The 8,153-nt window shown below is 40.5% G+C and overlaps 1 long non-coding RNA gene across 1 annotated transcript; it reads left to right on the top strand.

Annotated features, from left to right (window-relative positions):
* Window positions 1-206: 206 nt before the first annotated feature.
* Window positions 207-7,472, top strand: LOC126812160 (uncharacterized). Its single transcript, XR_007675817.2, has 4 exons — window positions 207-317; window positions 3,478-3,525; window positions 4,518-4,608; window positions 7,107-7,472. It is a non-coding gene; the product is annotated as an uncharacterized LOC126812160 (long non-coding RNA).
* Window positions 7,473-8,153: the final 681 nt, after the last annotated feature.

The raw sequence follows: 8,153 nt of genomic DNA, 5'->3' as shown, positions 1-8,153 counted from the left end.
AAACATTGACACCTTAGCAATAAAATATTGAATTGAACTGTCTCAAAAATATAAAATGACAGGCCCCTTTTTCATTTACGACTGCACAGCTGCGTGTGCTTTTGTATTACTTGGATTGTGCGTTTCAAAGTTAACGTCCGAAGACAGCCAATGATATTTAAAGGATAGATTCTGTCATATATTTGACGTAAGCAATACAATACATTCCCTATAAAAGGTGGAGATTTTGTATCTCTTGTCACAGACTGTTTCAGTTATCCGAAATTTAGATATCTGACGTATATTACAAGATGAAATCTACAGCTGGTATTTTACTGGTAAGATGATTTTATTATTAGTGGGATATATACTGGGGATCCGCGGTAGCTGAGTGATTAATGGGGTTTAACGTCCACTCGACACAAACTAGGTCATTTCGGGACTAACATATGGTTCAATTTTATTTCAATAATTCGCTTGCGCGTAGGGGATCTTTAGCAGTGGGAGGAAACCGGAGGACCCGGAGAAAACACACGATGTTGGACAGGCAACCCCTACTCCTTGTCACGTACAACCGGGGAATCGAAACCATGCCAGTTGACTTATGATACAGCGCGCACGTGTTAACCATTCGGCCATCCAACCCCCGAGTAATTAAGAGGTTGGCTCGGTATTATAAATAATCAAAAATACTTGTTTTTATTAATGTATTTCACTGTATTATAGTTCACGGTGGGTAAGTGGGTAAGACGCTGACTCGCTAGCCTGGGGGTCGGGTGTTCGATCCCTGCATTGGCCGAGAAAGTCCATCCCGATTTTCGGTCGTGGTTCCCCTTGTCAGTGATGCAGGACGGAGGGCCTGACAAGGACAGCTGTCTAGTCGTTCTGATGGAACGAAAAACCGAGGTCCCGTGTACACATTGGCGTGCACGTAAAAGATCCCTCGACAGTTGAAATTCTATATACGAGTAGGCCATAGTGCCGCTGTCCGGACAAAATTTCCCTCATAGCACACTGTATGGCGTATGCCCGTCTTCATTAGCCTAGTTAGGAGCAGAACAGTAGGACGTTAAACCCAATTTCATTTTCATTTCATTTCTGTATTATAGTCAGGGACGTAACTAGCTCAAAGCAACGAGGGGGCGGGAATTGTTCTCAGGGGGTGCTGTAAAACTGACGGACAATGTATATCTAATGTTTTTATGGTCAACAGAGGCGTAGCCGTGAAATATATATTGGGGGGGGGGGTCCGCAACCCTAACCCCTAAACCTAACCCTTTTTTAAAACCCCTAAAAAATATAACAAAGCATTATGGTTACGTCGTTGGCTGAGCGGGCGATAAATATTTGGCTTAGGCGATAATGTTTTTGGGCACCTACATGCGATTATCATGGCAGAAAAAAATTAACAAAATATTACTGACAGGCTAACTATACACAATTTTATGGAACACAGTTACTTTTCACTTCACACATGTTTCCAGGATGATTATCTTTGTGTTTTATTTTAGCAATGTAAACCATATTGGGATATGTACAGGTTTTATACAGATAGAATCTTAACTAATCCTAATAACTGTTGTAAATAAATAGGAGTTAGGGCCTACTATGTATATTCAGACCCCCCCCCCCCCAAAAAAAAAAAACAATTGGGGGGGCTCCTTTAAACAACATTTAAATATGGTCTACCATATGCGTGAATTTGAAATACGTTTTGTCATCCTATCCTTCCCCTCCCTTTTCAGGGATGGACTGAAAATGAGTATGGTAGCTTCGGGGGCCCCCTAAACTATTTTATGTTCTTGTGTAGCCATGAATTTAAATCGTTTTTTGATGAATTGTTAAGATATGCATAAGCTAAAAACACCAGGAAATACTCTAGAAAGCACTATTTACATTCAGGCTTTTCAAAAGAATTTTCGAGTTTGCCCATGGTTGGAGAGAACCCCGTGGCAATTGCAAGACTTTGTCGGGAAATGAACAACCAAAGGCTCCTGAACCTGGCCTCGCGAGGAGTTCCCACTCCATGGGGATCCGTTGTGGTTCTTTCCTCTCCGGCGCGAAATTTCTTTTTTGAACAACTGACTGTAGATTTATGTTTTCTGTAGTATGTGCGCAACCTGAAAACACTCACATAAGACATATTACAAGCCATATCCAACGGAAACAAATGACGAAATTGATTTTTGAGATCAGAACTGAAACCATCGACATCAGCAACCACATAAATGACATGCTACCAAGTCATATCCATCAAGACAAAATGACGGTTAATTTAAAATCCGCCATTTTTGAGTTAATTTTGAAGTGCTGCCATTTTGGTTTTTTGAAATTGATCATTAAATTCAGAGACATCGAAAACTATATAAAATACATAGTAAGGCTCATATTGTTCGATAATTTTCGCTTGTTACATGGAGAAGATACTATTTTATTACGATTAGTTAAAATTCCGCCACTTTGGATTTCATTTTGGTGGCAATTTGGAATTTTTACCATAATGGATTCTCTAAAATCATGTCACAAGTCATATCCAACAGGAATAAACGATGATTAACTTAAAATCCGTCTTTTTGGATTCCATTTTCGCTGTGATTTTGAATTGCTACCAAGATGGGTTTTTGAAATTATCTTTAAATTCAGAAACACCGAAAATCAATTTGTTTTGGGCAAAACGTTATCCCTGCCCGGCTACTATAGGATTTTGTCATAGGGAATGTCCCGGAACCTTACTCAAACATAGTCTAGGGAATGCAAGTGTCCACTACATATAAGAGCATGCCGTGTATCTATTTTCTCAATCTTTTTGTGATTCCTAGTCGCAAATGCATTTCAAATTATCTTCGCAACGATTCTTTTTAAACTTTCAACTTATTGTGATATACATCAGGGACGAAAATGATTTGTGGATACATATCTAGACTATATGATAAAATTTTCCAGCATAGAGTCTTTGATGTAAAAACGAACCACATTGCCGTTTCTGAACCTATAGGAGAACTTAACAACTGGATATATCATAAATAATCCTCAATACCACTAAAACTGTGTACATTGGCGTGCACGTAAAAGATCCCTTGGCAGTTGTAATTCGATATAAGAGTAGGCCATTGTGCCGCTGCCCGGGCAAAATTTCCCTCATAGCACACTATATAACGTATGGCCGTCTTCATTAGCCCTGTAGAAGCAGAACAGTAGAACGTTAAACTACATTTCATTTTATTTCATTGCAAATTGCACGATCATTTTTCAACAAGCATCAGCTGAACAATCCACCCAAGATTTTAACTGCCAAATCTGGCCGAAAAGACGGCTCCATGAAATGGGTTCAAAATTGCTATCTATTTACAGGCAGGTTGGGGGTTGTCATTGGTTTGGAAAATTCAGTTATGGGCAATTCATCGTTAGGGGTAGAGTTAGGATTATCTTTTTACGGTACTCCCGGGAGCAGGCGAGAAAATCCTAGATTACTCCTATACAGTTTTGTTTACATTGTAGGTTTTGTGTGCCGTGATGATCTACGTTGAGGCCGGGGATCCTTGTGCAGTAAGATTTTATTTTGTTTGTTATTGTTCGTAGTGTTTAACGTCCGCTTTCACCGAAGCTGATTTCGCAGACAAGTTGTCTTTTCTGGAGGAAAGCGGAGTACCCGGAATAAACCCACTAGGTTGAGAAAGCGCCCCTATCTCCAAGCCACATACGTTCACATCAGGGATCGAAACCACTACCACAAGCCAGAGGTTACCGACCAGCTAGAGGTCGAAGCGCGACAAATTAGACCCCTAGGCCATACCAATCCCCCTGAATGTTTTGCTTGTTTGTCTTTATTAATTAAACTCTTTTCATTATATTTGTGTTTGGTACATATAGCTATTGTCGGGATTTAAACATATATATTCTGCTTTATGCACGGTACCCACTAGCTCTAGTAGCTAACCCTAACAACACTATGGATCTCATATAGAAGATGACCATCAGCAGAGTTATCATCCTTGGATTTGCAGATCGCTGGCCACAATGAAATAAAACGAATTGAAATGGGGATTAGCCTTCTCCCTTTTTTGGCATCCGTCTTCGGAGTAGCAGGACGTTAGACCCCATTTCATTTTATTTCAGTTTTTTGGCACCAACAGGGATAATGAAGACGGACATACACCATGCGGTGTGCTATGACTCGTGAGGGAATGTTTTGCCGCGGGCAGCAGCGTTACTGCTTACACTTCATCGACTTCCACCTGTCCATGTTTCTTTTACGTGCACGCTAACGTCTACGCAGGTGGCCCCAAGCTTTTCGTACCATCCGAAAGACAAGACCCCGTTTCCTTGCCAAGCATGTCGCCCTTGAACGGATGACATGGCGAAACTAGGTTGGAACATTCAGCATTACTATTTCGGTCACCGCCGGGGGTCGAACACAAAATCTCATAGTTAGTGGGCCGGTGTCATACTCACTATAGTGGCTCCAATTTGAAACATTCACCATGTATGCTATTTGACATCGTCTAGAAGTAGTTATTTTTTTCCCCTTTGCTTTTCAGACTCACAAATGTCCATGTGGACATACATGTCGTCTACAAAAAGTCGACTGCTTTACAACACCTTGTCCTCCAGTACCAACTTGTATCATCGGTAAGTAGCCAACACGAAAACTACCCCCACAACCTAAAATAATTATTTTTACCGTGATATTATTTTTACGAAATTTATGCCAGGCTGAGATTATGCATAACTGTTCGCGCATTTTCAAACCATTTCTTCGCGCATAATCAGACCATTTCTTCGAGCATAATCAGACCATTTCTTCGCGCACTATCAGACCCTTTCTTCGCGCACTATCAGACCATTACGTCGCGCATTATCAGACCATTTCTTCGAGCATTGTTAGGCCATTTCTTCGTCCATTATCAGTGCATTTCCTTACGCATTATCAGACCAGACCATTTCCTTGCGCATTATCAGACCATTTCCTCGTGCATTATCAGACCAAACCATTTCTTAAAGGACAATATTGGTGTGATAGAACTGGTTTTAAACACGGAGATCATTGCTACGATAGATGCGTAATAAAGATTTCAAGAAACAAAAGTGACGAAAGCAAAAGGAGTTATCCTTCTATATATAACTGACTGAACTGACGAGTGATAACAGATACACGAACGAATTTCTGTTCACCAATAATTCCTTCAAAGATAAAAAAGTTTCTATATGAATGGATAAGAGGTGGGGGGGGGGAGAGAGAGAGAGAGAGAGAGAGAGAGAGAGAGAGGGGTAACGTACACTCGACACAAACCAGGTCATTTCGGGACTAACATATGGTTCAATTTTATTTCAACAATTCGCTTGCGCGTAGGGGTCTTTAGCTATGGGAGCAAACCGGAGGAACCGGAGAAAACCCACGAGGTTTGTACAGGCGACCCTACTCCTTGTCACGTACAACCGGGGAATAAGTTGACTCAATGACAGTAATAGCTGTAGAAATATATCTTTATATGCGGCGTCACGGTGGCTAAGTGGGTAAGACGCTAGCTCGCTAGTCTAGAGGTTGCGTGTTCGATCCCTGCATTGGCCGAGAAAGTTCATCGGGATTTTCCGACGTGGTTTCCCCTTGTCAGTGGTGCAAAACGGAGGGCCTGACAAGGATAACTGTCTAGTCCTTCGGATGAAGCGAAAACCGAGGTCCCGTGTATACATTGGAATGCACGTAAAAGATCCCTTGGCAGTTGGAATTCGATATAAGAGTAGGCGATAGTGCCGCTGCCCGGGCAAAATTTCCCTCATAGTACACTGTATGGCGTATGCCCGTCTTCATTAGCACAGTATAGGAGCAGAACAGTAGGACGTTAAACCCCATTTCATTTCATTACATATCTTTATATATTCTCAAGTCCAGCATGATGATTCTCTCCGCCGACTGGGCTAATGAAGACGAGCATACGCCATAAGAGTCCTATTCCTATTTCGAATTCCAACTGTCATGGGGTCTTTTACATGCACGCCAATCTTTAATGTGGTGTACATGGGACCTCTTTTTTTCTGTCCAACCCGAACGAGTAGATACTGTACCACTGACAAGTGGATTTTGTCTAAGCCAACACCGGGAGCGAAACCGAGACCTATTTAGCGAGCCAGACCTTATACCTACTGAGCCATCACGACTATCTTTTTATCCCAGTGAGATAGTAGTTAAACGGGCATGGCTCTATTTTTTTGAACATTTAAATAGACAAAAATGGTTCTAAAAGCACATATTAATGTAATCTGAGTGTATGTAAAGTGATTTATATTCTTTTTTTGAGAAAAAAAAGATATTGTAATTTCTAATCAATTATGTTCGTTTACGCCTGCTTAGTGCATTCTACACGGTTTTTTTTTTTTGGTTTTTTTTTAAATTACTATTTTATCGTTTGTGAATCAGCCTTTACTAATTACTTTCACATTGTGTTGTAGGAAAATATGTTTTATTTATTCACAAAATGACACCCGAAACCATAGAGTAGACGTCTCGTGTACTGATTATAAGATGCTAATCTCAGGGGCGGATCCAGAGGGGGGGGGGGGGTCGACCCCCCCCCCCCCCTGCTCGGCTACATAATTTTTTTTGTAAATCAACACTTTTTATGAGAAAGGTTTCTCGGCCGTGTGCTTTATCCTTTATCGTCAGATTTGGGACAGGATGGGCACTCAAAGCACGAGATAATGATATAGACATTATGTGATATCACAATTAATGCTTTGCATCCATGAAATTGAATCACAAAGTCATTGTATTAATTCATAATAAAAATAGACGTCAAACGAGGTGTTGAATTTCTCTGTTTAAAAAGCTCAATGTGTATGTATATACGCAAAAATGACGATAGAGACCAAGCGGGAGGGGGGGGGGAGATACATTGTCTCAGGAACATGACCCCCCCTCCCCTGCAAAAATTCCTGGATCCGCCCCTGAATCTGTCTTACATATTGGATATTAGGACTCTATAGTTTCACGGCAAGATAAAAACATCAATATTTATTGAAACTGATCAATATTGAATTTTAATTTCGAATATTATGGAAAAATTTGAGTTAAGAGGTTTAGCTCCTATAATGAATGAGGATATAAATGGCGATATTTTTTTCTTTTACAGAAGCATGTGTTCAGACTACAAAAGCCTGTAAAGTAAATTATCCTATACTTGATGCGAATAACAAAGAGCTATTTTGTGGACGTGGACCAAACAGAGTTACCTGCCCTGATCATACATCTTGTACAATCCATCAAACAGACCTTTACGCTGTTTGTTGTTATACAGGACCAAAAATTCAAATATATGTAGAAGATGTTAAAGCCTGATTAGAACCGAAAGACAAAAAATCTGAATACACTGTATTACACGTATCACATCTATTATCTGAATAAAACTTATACTATAATAAAAATCTGAATAACACTTATACTATAATAAAAATCTGAATAACACTTATATACTATAATAAAAATCTGAATACATGAATTTGCACTGGTTTCAATCAATAAAATGAAATGAAATGAACGTCCTACTGTTCTACTCCGACTGGGCTAATGAAGACGGACATACGCCATACAGTGTGCTATGAGGGAAATTTTTCCCGGGCAGCGGCACTATGGACTACTCTTATATCAAATTCCAACTGCCAAGGGATCTTTTACGTGCACGCCAATGTATATATGGGACCTCGGTTTTTCGTCCCATCCGAACGACTAGACAGCTGTCCTTGTCAGGCCCTCCGTCCTGCATCACTGACAATGGGGAACCACGCTGGAAAATCTGGATGAACTTTCTCGGCCAATGCAGGGATCGAACACCCGACCTCCAGGCTAGCATGCCAGCAGCTTACCCACTTAGCCACCGTGACCCCCAATACATATGACAATAAGACAACTTGTCTGCGATATCACCTTCGGTGGAAGTGGACGTAAAACACTAAGAACACCTATCAATAATGAGTGAAATAATACTGTTCATGCTCGTTATTATTGCACAGACAACACACCCACTTCTCTATATGAATTCTACTCAAGGTGGCCCACGTAAACTAGCAAATGTGTGCAATAATATTGAAATTGTCTAGTTATTGCACGGTTAAGCTCCACTAAATCTATTAGCGCGAAAACAAGTTGCATATTCAATGAAAAGAACAAAGGAAGATCTACC

The sequence above is a fragment of the Patella vulgata genome, chromosome 2 (assembly GCF_932274485.2).
Source record: "Patella vulgata chromosome 2, xgPatVulg1.2, whole genome shotgun sequence".
NCBI classification, from domain to species: Eukaryota; Metazoa; Mollusca; class Gastropoda; family Patellidae; genus Patella; species Patella vulgata.
The sequence above is the reverse complement of the archived record's forward strand: the minus strand, read 5'-3'. Positions and strand labels throughout refer to the sequence as shown.